Consider the following 14,784-nt stretch of genomic DNA (forward strand, 5'->3'; position numbering starts at 1 on the left):
CAGTAAATACTGAAAGGGATAGCTCACCTAAAACAAAATGACAAAAAAAATACATAATTAGGAGTAAGGTGACTAGTAGGCTGACAGAAGCAGAGGAGTGTAACCTGTAAAAAACAGGGCATGATAAGTTTGAAAAATAAGAAGAAATTTGCTATAGCAATATACTAATGAACATTCAGCATATATAAGGACAAACTGGGACAACAATGACTGAAAAGGATAGGATTCAAAGATCCAAATTTGCAAAGGGGAATGAAGATAAGGCATGCGCAGAAGAAAATGGATGACTGTACATATATATAACTATCCTTTACATATTCGTAATGTTAACCACACACCAAAGATTCAGAACTGAAGTATGTAACATAAAACAAGAAGGACCAGAGAGAAGACTCACAAAACCCAACCAAAAAAGAAAACAGAAACACAAGGACAAGGAAGCAATGGAAACACCAAGCAACCAGAAAGCAAATGATAAAATGGCTAAAAGAAGACAAAATATTTCAAAAAGCACCCTAAATGTAAATGGACTGAACTCATCAATAAAAAGGCGCAGAGTCGCAGAATGGATTAAAAAACAAAACCTAAGCATGTGCTGCCACCAGGAGACACATCCCAGCTCCAAACACAAATATAGACTCAAAGTGAAAGGGTGGAAAATGATATTTTAAGCAAAAGGCATTCAGAGAAAAGCGGGAGTAGCAGTATTGGACAAAATAGACTTCAAAATTAAAGAGGTAAAGAAAGATACTAAGGGATACTTCATAATGATAAAGGGAATCATGCACCAATAAGACATAACAATTATTAATATCTACGCTCCCAATCAGGGAGCCCCAAAATATGTAAAGCAATTAATTATTAACAGAACTAAAGAGAGAAACAGACCAAAACACTATTGTTGTAGTAGGGAACCTATATACCCCACTGTCAGATATGGACAGATCATCCAAACAGAAAATCAATAAGGAAATAACATCCTTAAAGGACACTTTAGAACAACTGGACATAATTGACATTTACAGAGCCTTCCATCCCAAAACAGCTACATATACATTCTTCTTAGTACACATGGAACATTCTCAAGGATTGACCACATACTAGAACACAGAGATAGCCTCAATAAATATAAGAGGGTTGAAATCATACCAACCATATTCTCTGATCATAATGCTTTGAAACTAGAGATCAAGTGTAAAAAGAAAGCAGAAAGAACCACACCTACATGGAGATTAAACAACATACTACTGAAGAATAACTGGGTCAGAGAAGAAATAAAAAGGGAGATCAAGTAATACATAGAAACAAATGATAATGATAGTACAACACATCAAAACTTTTGGGACACAGCAAAAGTGGTCATAAGAGGAAAGTTCATATCATTACAGGCCCACCTCCAAGAACAAGAATGAGCACAAATAAACAACTAAACGCTTCATCTTAAAAAACTAGAAAAGTAAGAACAAATGAGGCCTAAAGTCAACAGAAGGAAAGAAATCATCAAAATTAAAGCAGAAATAAATGAAATTGAAAAAAAATAGAAAAAATAAATGCAACAAAGAGCTGGTTCTTTGAGGTTAATATAATTGACAAACCCCTGCCTAGATTCACTAGAGAAAAAGGAAAAAGGACACAAATAAACAAAATCAGGTATGAAAGAGGGGAAATTACGACAGACACCACAGATATACAAAGGATCATACAAGAATACTATGAAAAAGGACATAACACCAAATTTTATAACCCAGAAGAAATGGAACAGTATTAGAAAAATACAACCTTCTTAGACTGAATCAAGAAGAAATGGAAAATCTAAATAGACGATGAGCAGTTTGGAAATTGAAACGATCATCAAAAGCCACCAAAAAATAAAAGTCCAGGACCAGATGGCTTCACCAGTGAATTTTACAAAACATTCAAAGAAGACTTAATACCTACTCTCCTCAAAGTCTTCCAAAGAATCAAACAGGAGGGAATACTTCCCAACTCATTTTATGAGGCCAATATTACCCTGATACCAAAACCTGGTAACACAAAAAAAGAAAACTACAGACCAATCTCTCTCATAAACACAGAAGCAAAAATCCTAAATAAGATACTAGCGAACTGAATACAGCAACATTTAAAAAGATTATACACCACGATCAAGTGGGCTTCATCCCAGAGGCACAGGGATGGTTAAACATATGCAAATCGGTTAATGTGATACACCACATAAACAAATTAAAAAATAAGAATCATACGATTGTATCAATACGCATAAAAAGCCTTCGACAAGATACAGCATCCATTTATGATCAAAACACTTCACAAAATCGGTATAGAAGGAAAGGACCTTAACATAATAAAGGCCATATATGACAAATCCTCGGCCAATATTATACTGAATGGTGAAAAACTAAAAACCTTCCCTCTAAGATCAGGAACAAGACAAGGCTGTCCACTATCGCCACTGTTATTCAATATAACATTGGAGGTCTTAGTGAGTGCAATCAGACAAGAGAAAGATATAAAAGTTACCCAAACAGGAAACAAGGAAGTCAAACTGTCACTATTTGCGGATGACATGATTCTCTATACAGAAAACCCTAAAGACTCCACAAGAACACTACTAGAAACAATAAGCAAATACAGTAAAGTCTCTGGATACAAAATCAATGTTCAAAATTCCATAGCATTCCTATACTCTAATAATGAAGTGTCAGAAAAAGAAGTGGAAAAAATAATTCCTTTTGCAATTGCAACAAAAAGAATGAAATACCTAGGAATAAATTTAATGAAACATGTGAAGGACCTATTTAATGAAAACTATAAGACCCTATTAAAAGAAATTGAAGAAGATACAAAGAAATGGGAAAATATTCTGTGTTCTTGGATTAGAACAATCAACATTGTTAAAATGAGCTTATTACCTAAAGCATTATATAGATTTAATGTAATCTCCATCAAAATCCCATTGGCATTTTTTAAAGAAATAGACCAAAAAATCATCAGATTTGCATGGAAGCACAAAAGACCCCGCATTGCCAAACCCATGTTGAGAAAAAAGAACGAGGCTGGGGGCATCACTCTGCCCGACTTCAAATTATACTGCAAAGCGACAGTAACCAAAACGGCATGGTATTGGCAGCAAAACAGACACACAAACCAGTGGAACAGAATCAAGAGTCCAGAAGTAAACCCATATTTATATGGGCAAATAATTTTTGACAAAGAAGCCAAAAACATACAGTGGAGAAAGGAAAGCCTCTTCAATAAATGGTGCTAGGAAAACTGGAAAGCCACTTGCAAAAGAATGAAACTAGACTGTTGTCTATCACCACACACCAAAATTAACTCAAAATGGATTAAGGACCTGAATATGAGACCTGAAACAATAAAATGCATAGAAGAAAACATAGGAACAAAACTTATGGACCTTGGACTTAAAGAGGATTTTATGAATTTGACCTCAAAGGCAAGGGAAGTAAAAGCAAAAATAAATGAATGAGAGTACTCAAACTAAAAAGCTTCTGCTCAGCAAAAGAAACCGTCAACAAGATAAAGAGACAACCATCTAAATGGGAAAATATATTTGCAAGCAATGCCTCCGATAAAGGCCTACTATCCAAAATATACAAAGAAATCATACAACTCAATAACAACAGCAACAACAACGAAACAAATGATCCAATCAAAAAATGTGCAGAAGATCTGAACAGACACTTCTCCCCAGAGACATACAAATGGCCAACAACCATATGAAAAGATGTTCAACATTGTTAGCTATTAGAGAAATGCAGATCAAAACTACAATGAGATATCATCTCACACCTGTTAGAATGGCTATAATCAACAGGAAAAGTAGTATCAAATGCTGGAGAGGATGCAAGAAAAAGGAATCCTCATACACTGCTGGTGGGACTGCAAATTGGTACAGCCACTATGGAAAACAGTATGGAGGTTCCAGAAAAAACTAAAAATTGATCTACCATATGATCCAGCAATCCCTCTACTGGGTATTTACCCCAAAGACTTGAAAACTCATATCCGAAAAAATAATTTGCACACCAATATTCATAGCAGCATTATTCACAGTGGCCAGGACATGGAAGCAACCGAAGTGTCCTACGATAGATGACTGGATACAGAAGCTGTGGTACATATATACAATGGAATGTTACTCAGCCATAAGAAAAAATGAAATACTGCCATTTGCGACAACATGGATGGACCTTGAGATAATCACGCTAAGCTAAATAAGCCAGACAGGAAAAGTTGAAAATCACTTGCTATCTCTTATATGCGGGATATAAACCTAAAAGCAATAAATGAGCAGGACAAACAAACAGAGACTCATGGACATAGAATAGACAACAGACAAATGATTACTAGAGCGTAGTGGGGAGGGGCAAGGGGGTAGGTAGGTGGGGGAAAAAATTAAAATTATTTCAATTAAAAAATAATTAATTAAATTTAAAATAAAATAAAAAGAATAAAATACTTAGGAATAAACTTAACTAAGGACATGAAGGACCTATACAAGGGCTGAAAACTATAAGACATTGTTAAAAGAAAGTGAAGAAGACACAAAGAAATGGGAAGATATTCCATGTTCATGAATTGGAAGAATCAACATAGTTAAAATGGCCATATTATCTAAAGCAAAATACAGATTTAATGCAATGACCATCAAAATCCCAATGACACTTTTCAAAAAAATAAAACAAAAAATCATCAGTTTGTATAGAACCACAAGGATTCTGAATAGCCAAAGCAATCCTGAAAAAAAAAAAAAAAGAACAAAGGTAGAGGTATCACACTCCCTGACTTAAAATTATACTACAAAGCTAGAATAATCAGAATAGTATAGTATTGGCAGAAAAAACACATAGAACAATGTAACTGATTGAGAGTCAAGAAATAAACCCACATATATATGGGCAAATAATTTTTGACAAAGGAGCTAAAAGCATATAATGGAGAAAAGAAAGCCTCTTCAATAACTGGTGCTGGGAAAATTGGAAAGCCACATGCAAAAGAATTCAACTATACTGCTGTCACTATACATCAAAATTAACTCAAAATGGATCAAAGACCTAAATATAAGACCTGAAACAATAAAAATACATAGAAGAAAATATAGGTACTAAAATCATGAACCTTAGTCTTACAGGGAATATTTTATGAAGTTGACTCTAAAGGCCAGGGAAGTAGAAGCAAAAATAAATGAAGGGGACAACATTAAACTAAAACCCTTGTGCACAACAAAAGAAACCATCGACAAAATAAAAATGCAACCAAACGAATGGGAGAAGAGATTTGCAGATCATACCTCCAAAAAAGGGCTAATATTTAAAATATGTAAAGAACTATGTAGCAACAACAAAAAACAAACAATTCAATTAAAAAATGAGTAGTGGGAAAGAGAAAAAAATGGTGTAGATGATAGAGGCTCTGTTCATCCCTCTGGCAACCAAATCAAAGTTGTGACAAAAATAAGGGGCGAAGAATAAAGAAAATCGCCTGGGAGCTAGAGGAACAAGCTCTACAACTAGGGAGAGAAATAAGAAATTACCTTGCAATGGGAGGAGGTAGGACAGGGCGAGGATGCAAGGCTGCCCTGTCCAACTGGCTGAGTGGGACAGAGGCAGCCAGAAGCTGCAAATGCCTCTTAAAGGGGCCAAGTATGCGAGCGAACTTTCGAGCCAACGGACTCACTCGTTCTGAGCACCAGCACCAGGTCAGCTGCTCAGGGAGGCGCCAGGGACTTACAGAGAGATACTGAGTTGTCAAAGTGAGGGTCAGAGGGGAGGATCTCCGCCAGACAGAAGTGCTGGTGGTATCTATTGTTTCTCTATTGAGTCCTCCCCCATCCCAGTGTGCAGACTCAGCTCCACCATAGCGGAGACATCATCAAACTGTGGAACAGAGGTCGTTCCACCCAGAGGATTCCCTGAAACTCCACCTCCCCCAACTTGCGGCCCCACCCAAGCCACATCCAGGTATGTCCTCGCTTAGTCAGGTGTCCCTTGCTGAGCAGTGCCTGGACACATACTGGTGGCAGCTGACCTCAGTTTCTGGTGTGGCCTTTTGAGGCAACTATGAGCACAGCATCTGTGGATTGCTTGCTGAATCTTAACAGGCAGCCCTAGAGGGGCACAGGTTGGGGCTAAATTTGACCTGCAGCTGACCCCTCTCAGAACTGTGCCACTGGTCACCTACCACACAAAGCCATAGTAATAAGACTGGGAAACTTAAGAGCTTTGCTTAGTACATAGAAACAGACACAGAAATGCAGCCAAAATGGGAAGACAAAGAAGCAGAAACCATATGAGAGACCAGAACAAAGATCCAGATACAATGGAATCAAGTAATCTAACAGATGCAGAGTTCAAAACACTGGTTATAAAGATGCTCAATGAACTTATGAGAAGTGTAGATGAATTCAGTGAGAACTTCAACAAAGACACAAAAAGCATAAAAATGGAAATGGAAATTACAAAAGGGAACCAGTCAGAAATGAAGAACACGTTATCTGAAGAGTATGAAGAGTATATTAAATGGGATAAATAGTGGATAAATAAGAGGAACAAACCACCAATACAGAGGATGGGGAAGCCAAGACACGCAATCAGAATAGCAAGAAAAAAGTAACCAAGAAAATAATAATAATTTAAGGAGCCTATGGGACACTATTAAAGGTAAAAATATCTGTGTCATAGGGGTATCTGAAGGAAAACAAGATGTTGAAGAGCTATTTGAAATGCTAGAAAACTTCCCTAACCTGGTGAATGAAATAGACATAAAACCCCAGGAAGCTCAGAGAGTCCCCAAAACCAGGAACCCAAAGAGGCCCACACCAAGACACATCATAATTAAAATGCCAAAGGTTAACTTCAAAGAGAGGATCTTAAAAACAGCAAGAGAAAAGCAGTTAGTTATCTACAAGGGAGCACCCATAAGACTGGCAGTTGATTTTTCAAAAGAAACAAACCATGCAGGACATAAGGGCTTGGCACAAAATATTCAACATGATGAAAACCCAGGATCTACAATCAAGAATACTTTATCCAGCAAAGCTATCATTTAGAATTGAAAGACAGATAAAGAGCTTCCCAGACAAAAATAAGCTAAAGAAATATATCGTCACCAAGCCAGTATTACAGGAAATGTTGGAGAGACTTCTTTAAGAAGAAAGAACATTTCTTTAAGAAGAAAGAACATGTATCAAAAACAGGAATAAAGAATGGTAATAACTACATTTCTATCAATAATTACCTCAAATGGAAAAGAATTAAGTTCTCCCCCCAAAAGATAGAGTGGCTGAATGGATAAGAAAACAAGATCCCTACATATGCTGTCTACAAGAGACTCACTTCAGATGGAAAGACACACACAGACTAAAAGGGGATGGAAAAAAGATATTGCCTTGATAGACCTAGAAGGTATTGCGCTGAATGAAATGGATCAGATAGAGAAAGACAAATATCACATGATTTCATGTACATGTGGAATCTAAAGAACAAAATCAGTAACAACAAAAGCAGAAATAAACTCAGAGATAGAGATTATTTAGAGGGATACTAGATGGGAGGGTGGTTAGGGGGACAAAAAAAAGGCAAAGGGATTAAGAGGTACATATGGATAGAAAGTTGCAGAACAGACATGGAGATATAGAGTGTAGCATGGGGAAGATGGTGTAATAAAGATGTAAGGGTGAAGATTGGTACTAGATTTAGTGGAGTGATCACTCTGCGAGTTATGTGGATCTCTGATGACTATGCTATACAACTGAAAATGGTGTATTATTGTATGCCAACTATAACTGAAAAAAAACCATTGAACTACACAATGTAAATACAAGCAACTAATTGCCTATTTTAATAAATACGAAAAAAAAAGAGCTATGGAGAAAAATAAACTAGGATAAGAGTAATAGAAAGTGTGTTAGTTGAGATGCTATTTTATATAGGGTGGTCAAGAAAGTTTTTTCCAATTTGGAGACACATGAGGAAAGTCTTGAAGAACTGAAGGAGTAAGTGATGCAGATAACAGGAGTAAGAAAATTCTAGGCAGGGAAATCAGCAAGCTCAAATGCAGAGGGGGCAGAATTAAGTTACAAGAAAAGTTATAGAAGTCAGAGAGGTAACGGAGAGCCAGATCACATGTGACTATTTAAAGCACTTATAAAAACTTTGGTTTTTATTCTGAGTAAGATGGAAAGTCACAGGAAGTTTTAAGTCAAGGAGTGACATAATCTGACTTACAATTTGGAAAACTCACTTTGGCTGCTATGTTAAAAAGGAATTTTAGGTAGGCTATGAAGGAAGTAGGGAGACTAGTTAGTAGGCTATTGCAACAGATCAAATGAGAGAGGACTGTGGCCTAGATATAATCCAGATGAACTTCCACATGCAAAGCTTCCAACTTCTGAGTCCCCCCTCACTCACCTAGGCACATCTTTCTCTCCACTACCTGGAACTGCCTCTTTGCTCCCAATAATAAAGTCTAGCTAGAATTCCAAATTGTAGACGTTTTATAATCTAATTAATTGCTGTATGAAATTTAGAATGTTGAACATTGCCTGTGTACATGATGTCTGTCAATAATGTTCAATTATCTTACATTCCTCCCTTTGCTCCTTCCCCATCGCCACCTTTACCAGAGCAACATGGGAGCACAGGTGTGTGGAGAAGAAAATCTCTGCCCTATCAGAGGAAGTATTCATGGTTGTGGTCATCAACTACTAGGTGGAAGACAAAATGCTAAATCCTGTTCAGAGGGATTTCTTTAGGGATGTGATAAAAAAGAAGGAGCCTAATTCTGCTCAGAACAGTTTTCCCCTATTATTCATAATCTGCTTAGGACATTTCTTTTCCTTCATGGGAATCTCCAGTGAGCTTCTGAAGAGCTTGACTCTAAGAATTGGTTTGACATTTAATGAGCTTCAAACTAGCACAGTTCTCAAGCTCCACTATTGTGAGGACCTCGCATTCTTTTGGCCCTTTTACAAATACTTCTCTACCTAAAAAATAGAGGAGAAATTTAAATATAACAATTTCTGGAATATTTATATTTATTTTACTATTGCTTAATGTTAGTCATAATGAAAATGCATATGCTCTCATAGTTTTAATTAGCTGCATAAAATGTCATCTTATAGTGGGATTTATTTAAAATTTCCCCATTTATGAAAACTAATTTTGTATATTATTATCTCAAGGGTTGTCCCAAGGTATTATAGTCTCTATTTTTAAATCGATCCATGGTTCAACCTTTTTTATAACCCTTAATGAGTATCATTAGTCTTCCTTCCCTTTAGAAATCTAGTGATATAGTCCAAAGATTCCAGATTGAGAATCTTAATGAGGATGATTTGAGCATTTAATTCAAAATAGACCAAGAAACTGGTACAAGTGTTTACTCAGATTACTTGGCAAATCCTTGGTCCAACTGGTATAGCACTCTTTGATCAAGCCTCTTATCTTACTCCAAAAATACTGGCAAAGTGAATGAACTTATTACCTACTTGAACTAAGATTAACCAACACCATTCTATAAACTGCATGGTTTTTAATACCAGGACTGTGATGTGTGATGGTACATAGGCACTAACCTTATTTTCAACAATTTAGTTGTTATGATAAAAGTTCTAATATTTGCCTCACTAGGCAAGCAGAGATCATAGAGGAGACTTGGCACACAAGAAAAAACTTGTCAAAATAATACTAACATGGCGGTGATAGAAAGGAAACTGGGCCCAAAGTCCCCATTATGTATCCAAATGGGAAGTACTAAGGACAAGGTCTCTTAAATGGAATTTTGACCATTGGGAATCGTCAGAAAAGGGAAAAAGTAATGCCCTGAAAAACAAGATTTCAGGGAAGAAAAAAAAAAGCACCTTGATCATGACCTTTGGATGTTCAATAACCATTCTTTCCTCTTCCTCTTAGTGACAGACTGTGGAAAGAGAAGACATTGATGAGATACTTGGCTTTTCTTGGAATCCCACACTTCTTGCAGCCCCTCTCCACCCACACAAGGTCAGGGAAGGCTGCAGAGTACAGTCCAAGGTAGGTACAGGACAGGGCTAGAATATATCATGAGCTCTCAGAGTCTCCTAGGTACAGAGTGGTGAAGTCACACTTACACAGTCACAACCCTCCCTCCCCCATGTGCACACCTAGTGCTGTACCAAGTCTCCTGGTTACTTATAATCCCATATAAACACCTAGGGGGCACACAAAGTGCCAATCGCACTGCCATAGGCTTTTCCTCATATCCACCTAACCAATGCCCCACAACTAGACAATCACAATCTCACACAAATCATAGGGAACACACTGCTGCACAATCACATCTCTCTCTCTCTCTCACACACACACACAGTGCTGCACAATCACACGCCCATCACAGGGATACACAGTCCCAACTGCACAATCATCGTCCCTCTACATCCCCGTGCACAATGGCGCACAGTCATGAAGTCACAATTACACTCCCATTCTGGGAACACATACAGTCACAAGCACTCCACTCCACGACCCAGAGTTCTCGCCACATACAGTTACAATCACACACCACAAAGTCACACAAATAACAATCACAATCTCTTTCACACACATACGATCTCTTCTCTTCAATCCGCTCCAAACACAAAAGGCCGAGATTCGGACTCCTCACCCTAGGCCTTCCCTAGTTCCGGTCCGCTCCAAACTGGCCAGGTTGCTGCGAAAACCAAAGGTCCTGCAGCAGCTAAACCCGCTGAACCAACAATCCCGCCATTATGTAAAGAAAGGGCCTAAATCCCGTGGGACGAAGCGCCAGCCCGCGGAGTCCTCTGGGAAATGTAGTCCTGAGGCGGACGACATGCTTCCTGATTTCTCTCAGCGCGGAAATAGGGTTTGAGTTCATCTACCGCTTCTCCTCACCAAACTCAACAACAAGGTGCTGGCGTGGAACAGCTCACAGATGGAGCGGGTCGGCGGGCTACAGCTGCCAGTGTTACTCATTCCCGGCAGCTCGGCTGTCGCCAGTACGCGCAAGACGAGTCTTCCAGTTTGCAGCAGTAGTTTCGAGCTGCAGAGCCTATGGGAAATGTAGTTCTGGTCAGAAAAGCAGGCACCCCCTCTCGGAATGCAAGTGAACTGATACTTATCAGCTCCAAGCCTAGTCCTGGCCACCGAAACTTATCCCGCAGCGCCCGAAAGATTTCTCGTCCTCGGAATGCAGAGGGGATGAAACATCAACCTGACATTTTCATCTTTGTCAATCCGTGAGTCCAGGCCTCAGCCTGAGCAGCGCTGACGGTGAGTGAAAGTAGAACCTGATGTCTCCCTCTGGACCCTGTTGAGTACCTGATGGAAGGAATCACGACCTTGGATGGGGGTGTGTGGTGTGTGTGTGTGTGTGTGCGTGTGTGTGTGTGTGTGTGTGTGTGTGTGTGTGTGTGTGTGTGTGTGTCTCCTCAGATGAAGAGGAGGCCTCAGCAGAGGAGAGTCAGAACATGCTGAGTTGTGACCACAAGTGTGATTGAGTGCTGTGTATATGTGGATGTGGGTCGCCTTTTTGGGAGATCAGGGTTGTATCTGTGTATCAGACATTAACCTCTGAACCTCATTTATAAAATGATAATAAGAGGGCATCTTTCTGGAACATCCATTTTCTGTGAAGGTGGAAAAAAAAACTATTATATGATAAACAAACTGGTTTTTATGTTAAAATAGGTATGTTTATTAAAAGGACTAGCGTACATATTCAACATGCTTTTAATTCTTTTTTATTTTTAATTTCAGTCGGCATACAATATTATATTTTAGGTCAACAACACAGTGATAATACATTTATATAACTCGCGGAGAGATCACAATAAATCTAGTACCCACCTGACACCATACATAGTTATTACATTATGGACTATATTCCTTATGCTATATTTTACATCCCCATAACTATTTTGTAACTACCAATTTGTACTTCTTAATCCCTTCCCCTTTCCACCCACCTCCCCAACCCCACCCCCCATCTGGCAACCATTAAAATGTTCTCTGTATCTATGTTTGTTCCTGTTTTATTTGTTTATTTTGCTCTTTAGATTCCACATATAAGTGAAATCATATGACTTTTGCCACTCAGGATGATACCCTCTAGGTCCATTCATGTTGATGCATGAATGGCAAGATTTCATTCTTCTTTATGGCTGAGTAATATTCCATTTTATCTATGTACCACCTCTTCTTTATACATTGATGGACACCCAAGTTGCCTCCAGATCTTGGCTATTGTAAATAATGCTGCAATGAACATATAGATTCACATGTTCCTTCAAAATAGTGTTTTGGTTTTCATTGGATAAATACCCAGAAGTGGGATTATTGGATCTTTCTTCGCCTCTTGTTATAGTCTTTGTTTTAATGTCTATTTCGTGTGATATTAGTATTGCTCCACCAGCTTCTTTGTTTGTTTCCATATTTATGAAATATCTTTTCCATCTTTTTATTTACAGTTTGTGTGTGTCTTTTGATCTGAAGTGAGTCTCTTGTAAGCCAGCATATGTAAGGGTCTTGTTTTCTTACCCATTTATCCACCCTCTCTTTTGAATGGAGCATTTAATCTATTTACATTTAAAGTAATTTTTGACAGATATGTAGTTATTGCAATGTTATTATTCATATTTTTAATCTTTTTTTTCTTCTTTTTCTTAAAGAAGTTCATCTCACATTTCTTGTAATACTGGTTGGTGTTGATGAACTCCTTTAGCTTTTTATTATCTGGGAAGCTCTTTATCTGTTCTTAAATTCTAAATGATAGCTTCATTGGGTAGAGTAATCTTGGTTGTAGGTTCTTGGTTTTCATCACTTTGAATATTTGATGCCAATCCCTTCTTGCCTGCAAAGCTTCTGTTGAGAAATTAGCTGACAGTCTTATAGGAGCTCCCTTGTAGGTAACTAACTGCTTTTCTCTTGCTGCTTTGAAGATTCTCTTTGTCTTTAATCTTTGCCATTTTAATTACGATGTGTCTTGGTGTGGACCTCTTTGGGTTTATCTTGCTTGGGACTCTCTGTCCTTCTTCGGTTGGGTTTATCTTGCTTGGGACTCTCTGTCCTTCTTGGGTTTGTGTGTCTACTTCCTTCACCAGGTTAGGGAAGTTTTTTGTCATTATTTCTTCAAATAAGTTTTCAGTTCCTTGCTCTCTCTCTTCTCCTTTTGGTACTCCTATGATGTGAATGTTGTTATGCTTGATGTTATACCAGAGTTCCCTTAAATTGTCTCTTTTTTGCGGGGGGATTCTTTTTTCTTGTTGCTGTTCTGAAATGGTGTTTTCTGCTACCTTGTCTTCTAAATCGCTGATTCAATCCTCTGCTTCATTTAAACTACTTTGACTCCCTCTAATGTATTCATCATTTCAGTTATTGTATTCTTCATTTATGACTGATTTTTTAATGTTTTCTATCTCCATTTTTATGTTTTCTGTCTCTGTTAAAGTTCTCACTGAGTTCATCTACTCTTCCCCTAAGTTCATTGCGCATCCTTATAACCGGTGTTTTGAACTCTGCATCTAGTAGATTGCTTGTCTCCTTTTTGTTTAGTTCTTTTTCTGAAGCTTTGTTTTATTCTTTCATTTGGGACATGTTTCTTTGCCTCCCCATTTTGGCTACCTTCATGTGTTGATTTCTATGTATTAGATAGGGCTGCTGTTTCCTGGTCTTAGTAGAATGGTCTTATATAGTACATGTGTTGTGGGGTACAGTAGCACAATCTTCCCTGGTCACCTGAGTCAGATGCTCCAGGTATATCCCTTTAATGGGTTGTGTGTGCCCTCTTATTGTAGTTGAGCTTTGGTTGCCCTTTTGAGCGTCAACGAGAGAGACTGCCCCTCAGACTGATTGGTTGTGAAGATTGCCCAGTGAGGGGCTGTACCTATGGAGCAGGATTCACTTTAGCAGGTCTCTGGTGCCTGTTCAGTCTGCCCCTTGGGTGTGTTTTCCTCAGATGCAGTCCCAGGTGGTGCTTGGGCTTGGTCAAAAGTCAGACACTGGGCGGGCTGGCCCTGAGGCATCCTGGGAGGAGCCCTGCTTCAGGCCAAGGTCTGCTGCAGCCTGTGCGCTGCTTGGGGCCATCTGGCATAAGCCACCAAGCAATCCACAGCTGTCTGCCACCTACATTGGGCATAAAGGTGCCTAAGGAATCCAAGCCACGAACTGAGGCTGGCTGCCATTAGTGCTGAGCTTGGGGCTGCTCAGCAAGAGATATGGGGCACACTGAGGCCAGATACTGCTTGTTTGGGTTTTGTGAACCTTTGAGAAATTTTAGGAAAGTCCACAGCATGAGCCAAGAAAGGCTGTTTGTATAGAAAAGCCACTGGATTTGGCTTGGGTGCAGTCTTGGAACCACCAGGGTGGGGTGACCAGTGTTAACCAGGTTGATGGAGACTCAGGTATGGTGGTGGCCTGCATTTGCACACTGGGACAGTGCAGGGCTCAACATAGAAACAGTGGAGGCTCTGGGGAAAAAAAATGGCATAGAAAAAAGAGGCTTTGTTCATCCCTCTTGCAACTAAGTCAAAGTTGTGACAGAAATACGGAGGAAACAGCAAACAAAGTCACCTGGGACCTAGATGAACAGAAGCACTACAACTAGGGAGAGAAATAAGAAATCACCCTGCAATGGTTGGAGGTTGGAGCGGGTAAAGACATGAAACTGCCCAATCTCGAGTGGCTGAGTGGGACAGAGACTACAGCAGCAGCAGCTGGCCGCTGCAGACACCTCTTAAAGGGTCCACATCTGCGAGCGGACTTTTGC

At 39.0% G+C, this 14,784-nt stretch overlaps 1 protein-coding gene and 1 long non-coding RNA gene across 11 annotated transcripts in view; one reads left to right on the forward strand and one right to left on the reverse strand.

Moving 5' to 3' along the window:
• The window catches only part of LOC120592464 (zinc finger protein 850-like), a 36,524-nt gene extending 25,677 nt beyond the window's left edge, over positions 1-10,847 (reverse strand). For 4 of the 10 annotated variants that reach the window (XM_039850165.1, XM_039850160.1, XM_039850164.1 and 1 more), the window contains exons 1-2: positions 10,666-10,847; positions 9,884-9,942 (exon numbers count right to left, since the gene is read on the reverse strand). The gene's annotated coding sequence lies outside the window, so the exon portion shown is untranslated. Of the gene's footprint in view, positions 1-8,607; positions 8,691-9,598; positions 9,844-9,883; positions 9,943-10,665 lie in introns of those variants that run through there. The other 6 variants (XM_039850161.1, XM_039850157.1, XM_039850162.1 and 3 more) reach the window with 4 other exon arrangements.
• Positions 10,848-10,862: 15 nt separating this feature from the next.
• LOC120592474 (uncharacterized) overlaps positions 10,863-14,784 on the forward strand; it is a 38,544-nt gene continuing 34,622 nt past the window's right edge. The window contains exon 1 of the long non-coding RNA XR_005650122.1: positions 10,863-11,291. This is a non-coding gene — a long non-coding RNA (uncharacterized LOC120592474). The remainder of the gene's footprint in view (positions 11,292-14,784) is intronic.

This window comes from Pteropus medius, unplaced genomic scaffold (assembly GCF_902729225.1).
Source record: "Pteropus medius unplaced genomic scaffold, Ma_sr-lr_union100, whole genome shotgun sequence".
Classification (NCBI taxonomy): domain Eukaryota; kingdom Metazoa; phylum Chordata; class Mammalia; order Chiroptera; family Pteropodidae; genus Pteropus; species Pteropus medius.